This window comes from Dreissena polymorpha, chromosome 2, assembly GCF_020536995.1.
Source record: "Dreissena polymorpha isolate Duluth1 chromosome 2, UMN_Dpol_1.0, whole genome shotgun sequence".
NCBI lineage: Eukaryota > Metazoa > Mollusca > Bivalvia > Myida > Dreissenidae > Dreissena > Dreissena polymorpha.
In genome coordinates, this window is record NC_068356.1 from 102256205 (window position 1) to 102271821 (window position 15617).

At 33.3% G+C, this 15617-nt stretch overlaps 2 protein-coding genes and 1 long non-coding RNA gene across 7 annotated transcripts in view; all 3 read left to right on the forward strand.

The window, feature by feature from the left end:
- LOC127868310 (uncharacterized) overlaps positions 1-15617 on the forward strand; it is a 525576-nt gene that overhangs the window by 43784 nt on the left and 466175 nt on the right. The gene's annotated exons all lie outside the window — the stretch shown is intronic.
- LOC127868308 (uncharacterized) overlaps positions 1-15617 on the forward strand; it is a 501779-nt gene that overhangs the window by 24872 nt on the left and 461290 nt on the right. The window lies entirely within an intron of this gene.
- Positions 1-15617, forward strand: part of LOC127868317 (uncharacterized) — a 101120-nt gene that overhangs the window by 951 nt on the left and 84552 nt on the right. The window lies entirely within an intron of this gene.

The following is a 15617-nucleotide window of genomic DNA, read 5'->3' on the forward strand; positions in this document are numbered from 1 at the left end:
AAACAATCATGACCCATCCAATTTAATAAAAACCAACACAGGTCCAAAGTCATGAAATTTTTGTAAAAAGTTAATATAATCTCTATTTAATATTCTCTTTTTATAAAAACAATCTTTTGTTTCTATATATCACCTTACATGGCCAACCAAAATCATCTGATTTAATTGTATGTAAAAAATTGGATATTTTTTATACAAGCATCCATTGATTTTAGTCCAAATAAACTACTCAAGGTGTCTGTGATATCCTTGATTGATATTTGCAAAGTAAAACATACACTAAATACCCTCACTTGAGACCAACTTGATTTAAATAATTGATTTAATGCACTTTTAGGAAGGAATTTTCACTGGCATCTTCGAAAAAGAGGAAAATTGAAGATACCTGTCAGATGGAAGAAACAAATGCAAATCAAGATCTACTGGTAAGTTGTTTAAATTCAGTTTTTTAATGCTATAGCAGTGAAAATTGATACCACCAATGTATTTTGTGATTCAGCCAAGTTTGCAATTTAAGAGAAGCAATTAATAAAATAGAAATTTTATGTTATCACTAGTTAATTCAATGGTGTTGACTAATATAAATGATTTAAGAATGTTTTGCATACCGTGCTGAGTATGTCAATTAATGTTATATAAAAAAACTGGAATAAACATTTATAGTAACTGTCTTCCTGGATTAATATAGATGTATTACAAGAATGAGTATCAATTCGGGGATTTTGAAGGATTGGGGAATTGACATGGTCTTCATTCTTGAGAAAAAGACCACAATGAAAGATGATAGTCTATACAATTGTTTAGCAACAACTATAGGTACATTACCATAGATAAGCAGAGTCACATGTATTCGGCAAATAACGAAATGAGACTTTAAAAGTTGAAATGAAGTGAAACATTTATATCATCATATGGTTTTCTTTTCTTCAGGAGAAGTACACTCAAATGGCTGAAAATTTGAGTGCATCTCAAGACAGGTGTTCAAAGCTTGAAAAAGAAAATTCCGAATTGAGAAATCAACTCGCCAAAGGTAAGTGACTGATGTATATTGTTAGAGAATATTATTTTATGCTTTCACTAGTGACAAAATAAAGATATGGTTTGTCCATCTGTCCCCTGTATCTATGTTTGTAGACTGTATAACGCTTAAATAATACAATATAACTTCTAGAGTTCTGAAACGTTATAATTATTTTTATCAAATGATTATTAGTTGTTTATTTTAGCTCACCTGAGCACAATGTGCTCATGGTGAGCTTTTGTGATCGCTTTTTGTCCGTCGTGCGTTGTGCGGCGTCAAAATTTGCCTTGTTAATACTTTAGAGGCCACATTTATTTTCAATCTCATTAGATTCGTATCAACGATATCTTGAACGAGTTCGAAAATGGATACGGTTGCTTGAAAAAAATGGCCGCCAGGGGGCGGGGCATTTTCCCTTATATGGCTATAGTCAAACCTTGTTAAAACTCTAGATGCGACATTTATTGTCCGATTTTCATGAAAAATGAGTTTGAAAATGATTTTAGTTGATGGTTGCCAAGGGGCGGGGCATGTTTCCTTATATGGCTTTAGTAAAACGTTGTTAACACAATAGAGAGCACATATATTTTCCGATCGTCATGAAACTTGGTCGCAAGATGTATCCTAATAATATCTTGGACGAGTTCGAACATGGTTCTAGTTAGTTGAAAAACATGGTCGCAAGGGGACGGGGCATTTTTCTTTTATGGCTAAATATGGCTAGAGTAAAACTTTGTTAACACTCTTGAAGCCACATTTTTTTCCGATCATCATGAAACTTGGTCAGAAGATTTGTCACCAATGTTATTTTGGAGGAGTTAAAAATGGTTCAAGTTGATTGAAAAACATGGCCACCAAGGGGGAGGGGCATTTTTCCTTATATGGCTACAGCAAAACTTGTTAACATTCGTGAAGTAACATTTATCGTCCGATCTTCATGAAACTTGGTCAGAAGATTTGTTCTAATGAGTTCGCAAATGATTCCGGTTGGTTGAAAAACATGGCCCTAGGGGACATGGCATTATTCCTTATACAATATGGCTATAGTAAAACCTTGTTAACACTCTAGCGGCCACATTTATTGTCCGATCATCATGAACCTTGGTCAGAACATACGTCTCAATGACATCTTGATTGAGTTCTAAAATGTTTCTGGTCTGTTGAAAAACATGGCAACCAGGGCGCGGGGCATTTTGCCTTATATGGCTTCTTATGGCTGTTGTAAGACCTTGTTAATATTATAGAGGCCCCATTAATTGTTCCATCTTCGTGAAACTTGGTCAGAAGATTTGTCTCAATAATATTTTGGACTATTTCAAAAATGGTTTTGGTTAGTTGAAAAACATGGCCGCCAGGGGACAGAGCATTTTTCCTTATAAGGCTATAGTTTAAACTTATTAACACTCTGTCCAATCTGAAAGTCACATTTATTGTCCAATATTCTTAACACTAGGTCAGAACAATTGTTTAAATGCTATCTTGGATCAGTTCAATATAGCCTCCAGGTGTCAGGGAATTTATCCTTATGTGGCTATAGCAAAACCTTGTTAGCACTCTAAAAGTTACATGATAGTTCACTATTCATAAAACTTGGTCAGAACATCTGTTATTATGATATCTTGGGGCTGCACTGAGCAGGTCAGTTCCTTAGTATCTTAGGTAAGCGACTTTGGGCCTTTCAGGCCTTCTTGTCATCTTTACTTATGAAAGTTATGGACCCCATTTATAGCCAAATGGGTTTGTTTTATTGAATTTCTCAATAGTTTTAAAGTTATATCAATGGATTTACTTTAAACTTGGAAAATTAACAGATGGCAACTAGGAGATGTGCAGTGACCAAGAACCATAACTCTATCTACCTTAACTTGAATTATCTCTCTTAAAATAATTTCAAAGTAAATTTTTATCTGGAGCCTCACTCTAAATCTTCTGAAGGGATTTACTTGAAACTTGAAAAATCAACAGATGGCAAGTAGGAAAAGTGCAGAGACTAAGAACCATAACTCTATCTACCTTTGTTGTTTAATTATCTCCCTTTATTTATTTTCAAAGTAAACTTTTGTCCAGAGCATAACTTCAAATCTTCCAATAAAATGCATTCACTTTAAACTTAGAAAATAAACAGATGGCAACTAGGAGAAGTGCAGTGATCAAGAACCATAACTTTATCTACCTTAGTTTTTTAATTATCTCCCTTTATTTCAAAGTAAATTTTTGTCCGGAGCATAACTCTAAATCTACTTATGGGGTTTACTTGAAACTTAAAATATAAACAGATGGCAACTTGGAGAAGTGAAGTGAATAAGAACCATAACTCTATCTACCTTAGTTTTTGTTGAAAAATGTGGCTGCCAGGGTGTTCACTAGTCATAAAAGTTAGTTAGAACATTTGTTCTAATGACATCGTGTGCTGCACAGAACAGATACGTTCTTTTGAATCTCAGGTCAGCGACTTTGGGTCTGTTAGGCCCTCTTGTTTTAATTATCTCCCTTTATTTAATTTCAAAGTAATTTTTTTGGAGCATAACTCTAAAGCTACTGAAGGGATTTACTTGAAACTGGAAATATAAACAGATGGCAACAAGGAGAAGTTCATAGAACAAGAACCATAACTCTATTGGCAGTAGTTTTTTAATTATCTCCTTTTATTTAATTTCATAGTAAATTTGTATCCGTTTTGTCACAGATGACACAGGTGCCATGGTTTACAAATATTATTCTACTCTCTAAAACAAATGTTCTCATACAAGCAAACACATTTCGGCGGGGATGGCCATGTTAACATGGCTCTTGTGAAATTTTGCATTAATATTCTTGTTTGTACATTGTTATTAAATGAATATAAGTTTGTGAGGTAGGGGGTTATTAGAATTTCAATCTAACAATGTTTTAGATTTCGGTTAACAGCTTTAGTATAACTGCATAATGTACTAAATATATGTATAAAGTGAGTAAGAACATTGAAAGTGTTAACTGAATTGGTACGTGTAAATGACTCTGTTTATTTTGCATTTTTTACCATAAGCCATTATGTGGTTTTGGATTTCTTTCAAAATATTTCTGACGGTGCTTTTATATTTTAGTGAATTATTCAAAATATACACGGGCAAAATGCTTTTTTACTGCGATTTCAGCTAATCACATGTCTCTGATAAAAATATAAATGCTCATATTCTAAAGAAATAACATAAAACTTGAAAATTATTTAAAAAAAGATGATTTAGTATGGGTCATATTTTGCATACACGGGTCGAACTTTTAATTTTGAAGGACCTTACATAATAAAGCAGATTGTTGTCATTATTGTTATCACTCAATTGTCTTGTATTATGTTATTTTATCATCTTGAATCAAATCCTGTACTAAAGATACAAACATTATTAACAACAATGCTTAAACTTATGAGTGTATTGAATGTATGTATCCCCAGGGGTAATTTAAGTTAGACGAAAATTCTAATTATGGGTTATCATACAAAAAAATTACCAAAATATTTTTTGCATTAAAGCCACAATAACAATTTGTAATAAGACATATGGCATATAGTTTATGAAATAATACTTTAAATGGGTTTTCGAATATTGCCCATTACAGTTGTACAACCTTTAGTGGAAAAACTGGGCTAAAGGCGTTTGCGTTAAGTGTTGTCCTAGATAAGTATGTGCAGTACACACTGGCTAATCAGCAATTAAACTGTCAGCCTAAACGTCAGTCAACACAAAAAGTCCATAAAAGGGAAACTGTCGTATCTACATGTACTGTTTGAATCACTGGCTAGCAGACGTTAGTAGATTGTGTTGTTGCTGTGAGATTTTGGAACTTTAATGCAAAACAATTTATCACATTTGAGACAAGACTATTGGCAAGCAATAAAAGTATCCTACCTACGCAGGATCCACCAATTTCAGCAATATTTGTAGTTTATTTGTTGCCATATAAAGAATTATTGACGAAGGAACAAAATGAAATGACGTCTATAATCTCCATATTGCCATCTATCCACTTAAATATTGGTTACACCCAAATATAATTAAATTTAGACAACTGATGTGCGTTAATAGTCCAACTGCATTACAAAATACGGCACAATTCATTTAACACGTAATTGACTTCTTCAAACGTACATAATCCAATCCAAATACTCGTAGTACGAAAAATTACCCACAGACCATTTTTTTTATTTACTATGGTTTAATTAATCTACACCTATATATTGTGCGTAAACAAACACACAAACTAACTTAAAAAAAAATAAAAATAATATTGTTAACGCATACTTACTGTTGGCCGATATATATCCAATAATCATTGCAATCTACCCCGTGATATAAATGCATTTATCTGGTTATGAACACCTGACTCATTCGATATAGATTTATCAATGAAATTAATTCACACGAACGAAAGTGACCAACCAACGTTATTATTCTCCAAACACTCCACCACGTGGGGCACAAAAAGCATTCTCTAGTGCGAAGATATCAAGTATATATTTTTTTTTATGCAGCCTTTACACATAAACCCCTTGGCTACCCTCCCATAACTTTTATTTCGATTGGAGTTTTACGCTAATAGGGGTTTAGAAACTAGCCTACACCAATCACAAGTCGTCTATCTTTAGCTTTTAATGCACGAATGAATGTAAATAAATAAAAGCCTATATTAAACGAGGCATGTATATGATACAGTACTTGTGTTTCTCCCTTTGTTGACACTACCTTTGTATTGTTATTCGCTTAACAATTGTATGTTGTTATTTACATTATGTTTCAAAAGTTCTGATGATGTGTTACGGACTTTAAAGGGACAAACAGTTAAGTTGAACATTTTCAACGTACCTGAAATGCCAATTGAACCTCAACTCTTTTTTATTTGATCTTTGCTGTATATTATTTTTTTTATGCCATTTACATGATAATACATACATTTACGCCCTGCTAATAGAATGCATGCTCCATGATCTTTATTATGTTACAAATGGCATACTTTTGTGGTAGTTGTAACATTGAAAAAGATGTGCCTGGTATTACGCAATGGACTTTTAAAAAAACAAAGTAAATATATCGAATCCATTTTGTCAACGACTTTTTAACTACTAAATTGTAACCCGAATAAAACTTAAACTCAAGCCTCTTTTTTCGCACGTTGAACACGCTATATGTTAATGTTTGTTTTGATTTGTGACGATTTTGTGTGTAACCATTTTTGTGCAATACATGCTATCTCTGATAAAATAATGTTTACATTATAACCTTTAATAATTAAATTAAGTTTCTTTAATAAATGTTTGATTCCGTAATTACTAATCATCGACTTAATTGTTGCTACACTTATCTGATGACTCCTTTTTTATATACATATTTCACTATTAAAACATTTTATACTGATACATACTGTTACATAAATCAATAATAAATCTCCTTATAACCTTCCCCAAATAATTACATCTTTGCGTTTTTTTTTTCGAACCCTTGTTTTGTGAAATGTTTTTTGTGAACTATATGCTCACCTGTTGTCACAATATATGTATCATGTATTATTTGACATGTGAACCAAATAAAGATATGTTCTGTTCTGTTCTATCAATGTCTCAAGTTTCATTAAAAAAAATATGAAGAACTTTTAAAGTTATCACAGGATCTACCATTTTCAGCAATATTTATAGTCTATTTGTTGCCATAGCACCAGAATTCTTGACGTAGGAACAAAATGAAATGACGTGCATGTTCTCCATATTGCCATCTGTCCATTTTTGAAGGTTCATGACAAACTATGAAGAACTTTTAAAGCTATCACAGGATTCAGAAAAGTGTGACAGACTAACACACAGAGCGCAAACCATAAGTCCAATCCAGTTTCACCGGTAGGGGACTAAGGCAATTTCTTATATTAATTGATTTACGGGAATTTTTTTTAGAAAAAAGGGTCGGGGTTCGATATAAAGAAAATAAAATAACAAAAATAACAGAGTCGAAAAAAAAAGTTTAAACGTGTCGATTATTTTATTTAAATAAACCAACTTTATCGTTACTTTTGTAATATATATCTTATTTATGAAAACAGTTAGTCACTAGAGGCCATATAAATAGTGTTATTAATAAATTTGTTCAAGAACATTTCTTTGTAATCTTAATTCTTGTGGAATGTCTTCATTGTCTGCTATTGAATAAAAATATACCTTAAAACATTATTAAAAGAAATCATTCAGTGTTTATTTTAAATCAAATAAAGTGTAATCTAGCACTTTTTTGTTTGATTGTTTAATGCCCTGCTTTAAAAACCTTTGTTGAGTAGAAATCTATGTTTAATGCTAGTAATATTCATGAAAAAAGAGTCCAACACAAGACAACTTCAAACTGTCAAATTGACTAAAACCTAAATATCATATACATAAACGCAACAGTAGAACACCATAATTATGTATGTTCTGACTAGACTGTTATATTCCGGAGGAACACTTAACAGTATAACACCATATGTATGTTACTGACTAGAGAAACTATTATTGTCGAGTTTAAATTTATAGTGGTTTGTTAAAAACATGGCTGTCTGGTACTGATGCAGTTGTGAAACCTAGTGAAAACAACTTGCTCTGAACAGTTAAGTTTCTATGGGTCTCAGGTAAGCTCGTAATGGCTTTACCCTCTTGTTAAAGCTTGTTACATAAAACAAACCATTTTTTTTGTTAAGAACTTAATTTAATCCTAGTTATATGCTAAGTAAACATTTGACATGTTATGTCGTTCTTTGGTTCAGCTTTCGGAGGTCAGAACACAAGCTTTGGGTCAGTGTTTGGAGGTAACACCCCTTCTACGACGCCAGCCTTCGGAGCCACTCCGTCAGCCTTCGGCATGGCAAATCCTGTCGGCAGTGCTAACCCTCCATCAGCATTTGGAGGTAATCATTTTGCATGAGACGTAGTTTGATATTAATAACAATCATGGTTATTTCATTTTGAATAAAACATACTTAAGTTTTAATAACAATTTTAAGAAAACTAGATGAAAACAGTCATTATACCCCCACAAACGAAGTTTAGGGGGTACATAGGTGTGAACTTGTGGGTCGCTCGGTCGGTCGTATTGAGTGTCCGCTCTCCAATTATCCCCCGCCATATGCGGAGGGATATTGTTTTAGCGTTGTCCGTCCGTCTGTCTTTCCGTCCATCCGGAACTTTTGTGTCCGGTGCCATAACTTGGAAGTGCTGTTGAGGATTTCATTGAAACTTGGTATGAATATATATATATGGATAAGAGGATGATGCACGTCTAATGGCATTGTATAATATCTGTTAATAACGCAGTAATGACCCTTTGTATCTTGAAAAAATACTTTTTAATATTAACACGTGAGCCAGAATCATGAAACTTGCCATAGTTGTTCTCAATCATCTGGGGGTGCTTCACGTTCAACACCCATAATCCTAGAGGCTAAGGTCAAGGTCACACATTGAGGTCAAAGGTCACACATTTGATAAATTATTCATTATTTAGTTATTCCTTTACAATGCATCAAGGGATTCTGCTATAACTGTCCACACTTGTTCTCCATTATCTAGCTAAGTGTCAAATATGAGATCCAGGTTGCTAGGGACATGTTCAAAGTCACACACAAATGTAAAAATAGCACATTTTGATTAAATATGCCTTATTTGGTAAGGATTCTACCATACTAAAATGGATTCTTGAAATGCCCGGATGTAATTGTTCTAAATTATCAGGCAGTGCTAGACCTATGTGTTTTTGGCCAAAGTCAAGGTCACACATCAAAGGTCACACATTGTAGAAATATTTATTATAAAGCCATTACTTTACTATGCCTCAGTGGATTCTGTAATAAGCTTCCATAATTCTTCTCCATCTTCTTCCTTGCTGTGTGTCATATGTAAGATTCATGTCTAGGGTTAAGGTCAAGGTTCTTGTCTAGGGTTAAGGTCAACGTCACACAATATACTTCATGTAAGGTCATACGATTCACATCAGGGGTCAAAGTTACACAAATGTTTCATGTTAGGTCGTACTCAATGATGGATGATTAACCTTAAAAACGTATTTATGTTATGTCCACGTATGTAATGGTGGATGTTGTTTTCGCTCTGCAACACTCTGACAATGTAGTGTATATTAAGATTTGACGTTTTCGTTGTAAAGGCCAGACTTTTTAATTCACCTCAATAAATATTGAACGCTCAAGAACCCTCCTCTGTCTTATTTTTCAGCTATTGTCTTTTGTTATTTTTGCATGTTGTTACTTTTCGGGACAATAACTGAGTATGTAAGATTTCTATTTGAGAAAATGCTCATAAGCGATTTCTCCTTTGGTCATGAGACTATCAATGAGACTTGTCATGTTAATTGATTCATGAAAAAATATACTATCTGCATTGTATTATCTGCAAAAACATCACAGGTACAAATGAGTTAACAAATAAAAGTGACAAAAGGCACAACCCTTCACTTGTACCTTTCCTTTAGTTCTACACACATCCATGAACAAAATTTATTTGGCGGGGGATATAAATGAAACGAATGTTCTTGTTATACTCTGAAGTTACTGTATATTCATTAATTGTTTTCATTAAATAGTGGTTTTGATGTTTTACGTCCGCCATTTGTAAGAAGATTCTTTGTTGTCGTATCATATTTATCATCATCATGAAACTTGGTCAGAAGATTTGTCCCCAATGTTATCTTGGAGGAGTTTAAAATGGTTCAAGATGATTGAAAAACATGGCCACCAAGGGGGAGGGGCATTTTTCCTTATATGGCTACAGCAAAACCTTGTTAACATTCGTGAAGTAACATTTATCGTCCGATCTTCATGAAACGTGGTCAGAAGATTTGTTCTAATGAGTTCGCAAATGATTCCGGTTGGTGGAAAAACATGGCCCTAGGGGACATGTCATTATTCCTTATACAATATGGCTATAGTAAAACCTTGTTAACAATCTAGCGGCCACAATCATTGTCCGATCATCACGAAACTTGGTCAGAACATACGTCTCAATGACATCTTGATTGATTTCTAAAATGTTTCTGGTCTGTGGAAAAACATGGCAACCAGGGGGCGGGGCATTTTGCCTTATATGGCTAATTATGGCTGTTGTAACACCTTGTTAATGTTATAGAGGCCCCATTAATTGTCCCATCTTCGTGAAACTTGGTCAGAAGATTTGTCTCAATAATATTTTGGACTATTTCAAAAATGGTTTTGGTATGTTGAAAAACATGGCCGCCAGGGGACAGAGCATTTTTCCTTTTAAGGCTATAGTTAAAACTTATTAACACTCTGTCCAATCTGAAAGTCACATTTATTGTCCAATATTCTTAACACTTGGTCAAAACAATTGTGTAAATGCTATCTTGGATCAGTTCAACATAGTCTCCAGGTGTCGGGGAATTTATCCTAATGTGGCTATAGCAAAACCTTGTTAGCACTCTAAAAGTTACATGATAGTTCACTCTTCATAAAACTTGGTCAGAACATCTGTTCTAATGATATCTTGGGGCTGCACTGAGCAGGTCAGTTCCTTAATATCTTAGGTAAGCGACTTTGGGCCTTTCAGGCCCTCTTGTCATCTTTACTTATGAAAGTTATGGACCCCATTTATAGCCAAATGGGAAGTTTGTTTTATTGAATTTCTCAATAGTTTTAAAGTTATATCAATGGATTTACTTTAAACTTGGAAGATTAACAGATGGCAACTAGGAGACGTGCAGTGACCAAGAACCATAACTCTATCTACCTTAACTTGAATTATCTCTCTTAAAATAATTTCAAAGTAAATTTTTATCTGGAGCATCACTTTAAATCTACTGAAGGGATTTACTTGAAACTTGAAAAATAAACAGATGGCAAGTAGAAAAGTGCAGAGACTAAGAACCATAACTCTATCTACGTTAGTTGTTTAATTATCTCCCTTTATTAATTTTCAAAGTAAACTTTTGTCCAGAGCATATCTTCAAATCTCCCAATAAAATGCATTCACTTTTAACTTAGAAAATAAACAGATGGCAACTAGGAGAAGTGCAGTGACCAAGAACCATAATTCTATCTACCTTAGTTTTTTAATTATCTCCCTTTATTTCAAAGTAAATTTTTGTCCGGAGCATAACTCTAAATCTACTTATGGGATTTACTTGAAACTTAAAATATAAACAGATGGCAAATAGGAGAAGTGCAGTGAATAAGAACCATAACTCTATCTACCTTAGTTTTTGTTGAAAAATGTGGCTGCCAGGGTGTTCACTAGTCATGAAAGTTAGTTAGAACATTTGTTCTAATGACATCTTGTGCTGCACAGAACAGATACGTTCCTTTGAATTTCAGGTCAGCGACTTTGGGCCTGTTAGGCCCTCTTGTTTGAATTCTCTCCCTTTATTTAATTTCAAAGTATTTTTTTGGAGCATAACTCTAAAGCTACTGAAGGGATTTACTTGAAACTAGAAATATGAACAAGGAGAAGTTCATAGAACAAGAACCATAATTCTATTGGCAGTAGTTTTTTTAATTATCTCCTTTTATTTAATTTCATAGTAAATTTGTATCCGTTTTGTCACAGATGACACAGGTGCCATGGTTTACAAATATTATTCTACTCTCTAAAACAAATGGTCTCATACAAGCAAACACATTTCGGCGGGGATGGCCATGTTAACATGGCTCTTGTGAAACTTTGCATAAATATTCTTGTTTGTACATTGTTATTAAATGAATATAAGTTTGTGAGGTAGGGGGTCATTAGAATTTCAATCTAACAATGTTTTAGATTTCGGTTAACAGCTTTAGTATAACTGCATAATAATCCATAAATTTACGCCCTGCTAATAGAATGCATGCTCCATGATCTTTATTATGTTACAAATGGCATACTTTAGTGGTAGTTGTAACATTGAAAAAGATGTGCCTGGTATTGCGCAATGGACTTTTAAATAAACAAATTAAATATATCAAATCCAAGTTGTCAACGACTTTTTAACTACTAAATTGTAACCCGAATGAAACTTAAACTCAAGCCTCTTTTTTCGCACGTTGAACGTTGCTAAATGTTAATGTTTGTTTTGATTTGCGACGATTTTGTGTGTAACCATTTTTGTGCAATACATGCTATCTCTGATAAAATAATGTTTACATTATAACCTTTAATAATTAAATTACGTTTCTTTAATAAATGTTTGATTCCGTAATTACTAATCATCGACTTAATTGTTGCTACACTTATCTGATGACTCCTTTTTTATATACATATTTCACTATTAAAACATTTTATACTGATACATACTGTTACATAAATCAATAATAAATCTCCTTATCACCTTCCCCAACTAATTACATCTTTGCGTTGTTTTTTTCGAACCCTTGTTTTGTGAAATGTTTTTTTTGTGAGCTATATGCTCACCTGTTGTCACAATATATGTATCATGTATTATTTGACATGTGAACCAAATAAAGATATGTTCTGTTCTATCAATGTTTCAAGTTTCATAAAAAAATATATGAAGAACTATTAAAGTTATCACAGGCTCCACCATTTTCAACAATATTTCTAGTTTATTTGTTGCCATAGCACCAGAATTCTTGACGTAGGAACAAAATGAAATGACGTGCATGATCTCCATATTGCCATCTGTCCATTTTTCAAGTTTCATGAAAAAATATGAAGAACTTTTAAAGCTATCACAGGATCCAGAAAAGTGTGACAGACTAACACACAGAGCGCACCCCATTAGTCCAATCCAGTTTCACCGGTAGGGGACTAAGGCCATGTCTTTTATTAATTGATTTACGGGAATTTTTTTGAAAAAAATGGTCGGGGTTCGATATAAAAAAAAAACAACAAAAATCACAGAGTCGAAAAAAAAAGTTTAAACGTGTCGATTATTTTATTTTAATTAACCAACTTTTACCGTTACTTTTGTAATATATATCTTATTTATGAAAACAGTTAGTCACTAGAAGCCATAGAATTAGTGTTATTAATAAATTTGTTCAAGAACATTTCTTTGTAATCTAATTTCTTGTGGAATGTCTTCATTGTCTGCTATTGAATAAAAAATGTACATTAAAACATTATTAAAAGAAAGCATTCAGTGTTTATTTTAAATCAAATAAAATGTAATCCAGCACATTTTTGTTTGATTGTTTGATGCCCTGCTTTAAAAACCTTTCTTGAGTAGAAATCTATGTTTAATGCTAGTAATATTCATGAAAAAAAGAGTCCAACACAAGACAGCTTCAAACTGTCAAATTGACTAGAACCTAAATGTCATATACATAAACGCAACAGTAGATTACCATAATTATGTATGTTCTGACTAGACTGTTATATTCCGAAGGAACACTTAACAGTATAACACCATAGGTATTTTACTGACTAGAGAAACTATTATTGTCGAGTTTAAATTTATAGTGGTTTGTTAAAAAACATGGCTGTCTGGTACTGATGCAGTTGTGAAACCTAGTGAAAACTACTTGCTCTGAACAGTTAAGTTTCTATGGGTCTCAGGTAAGCTCGTAATGGCTTTACCCTCTTGTTAAAGCTTGTTACATAAAACAAACCATTTTTTTGTTAAGAACTTAATTTTAATCCTAGTTATATGTTATGTAAACATTTGACATTTTATGTCGTTCTTTGGTTCAGCTTTCGGAGGTCAGAACACAAGCTTTGGGTCAGTGTTTGGAGGTAACACCCCTTCTACGACGCCAGCCTTCGGAGGCACTTCGTCAGACTTCGGCTCTCCATCAGCATTTGGAGGTAATAATTTTGCATGAGACATATTAATAACAATCATGGCTATTTCATTTTGAATAAAACATACTTAAGCTTTAATAACAATTTTAAGAAAACTAGATGAAAACAGTCATAATACGCCCACAAACGAAGTTTAGGGGGGTACATAGGTTTGAACTTGTTGGTCGCTCGGTCGCTCGTTTTGAGTGTCCGCTCTCCAATTATCCCCCGCCATATGCGGAGGGATATTGTTTTAGCGTTGTCCGTCCGTCTGTCTTTCCATCCGGCCTTCACTTTTGTGTCCGGTGCCATAACTTGGAAGTGCTGTTGAGGATTTCATTGAAACTTGGTATGAATATATATATATATATATATATATATATATATATATATATATATATATATATATATATATATATATATATATATATATATATATATATATATATATATATGGATAAGAGGATGATGCACGCCTTATGGCATTGTATACCATCTGTTAATAACGCAGTAATGGCCCTTTGTATCTTGAAAAAATACGTTTTAATATTAACACGTGAGCCAGAACCATGAAACTTGTCATAGTTGTTCTCAATCATCTGGGGGTGCTTCACGTTCAACACCCATAATCCTAGAGGCTAAGGTCAAGGTCACACATTGAGGTCAAATGTCACACATTTGATAAATGATTCATTATTTAGTCATTCCTTTACTATGCATCAAGGAATTCTGTTATAACTGTCCACACTTGTTCTCCATTATCAAGCTTAGTGTCAAATATAAGATCCAGGTTGCTAGGGACATGTTCAAAGTCACAAACAAATGTTAAAATAGCACATTTTGATTAAATATGCCTTATTTGGTAAGGATTCTACCATACTAAAATGGATTCTTGAAATGTCCCGATGTAATTGTTCTAAATTATCAGGCAGTGCTAGACCTATGTGTTTTTGGCCAAAGTCAAGGTCACACATCTAAGGTCACACATTGTAGAAATAATTATTATTAAGCCATAACTTTACCATGCCTCAGTGGATTCTGTAATAACCGTCCATAATTTTTGTCCATCTTCTTCCTTGCTGTGTGTCATATGTAAGATTCATGTCTAGGGTTAAGGTCAAGGTTCTTGTCTAGGGTTAAGGTCAACGTCACACAATATACTTCATGTAAGGTCATACGATTCACATCAGGGGTCAAAGTTACACAAATGCTTCATGTAAGGTCGTACTCAATGATGGATGATTAACCTTAAAAACTTATTTATGTTATGTCCACGTATGTAATGGCGGATGTTGTTTTCGCTTTGATACACTCTGAAAATGTAGTGTATATTAAGATTTGACGTTTTCGTGGAAAAGGCCAGACTTTTTAATTCACCTCAATAAATATTGAACGCTCAAGAACCCTCCTCTGTCTTATTTTTCAGCTATTGTCCTTTGTTATTTTTGCATGTTGTTACTTTTCGGGGCAATAACTGAGTATGTAAGATTTCTATTTGAGAAAATGCTCATAAGCAATTTCTCCTTTGGTCATGAGACTATCAATGAGACTTGTCATGTTAATTGATTCATGAAAAATATACTATCTGCATTGTATTATCTGCAAAAACATCACAGGTACAAATGAGTTAACAAATAAAAGTGACAAAAGGCACAACCCTTCACTTGCACCTTTCCTTTAGTTCTACACACATCCATAAACAAAATTTATTTGGCGGGGGATATCAATGAAACGAATGTGCTTGTTATACTCTGAAGTTACTGTATATTCATTAATTGTTTTCATTAAATAGTGGTTTTGATGTTTTACGTCCGCCATTTTTAAGAGGTTTCTTTGTTGTCGTATCATATTTATAATTCAGAAATT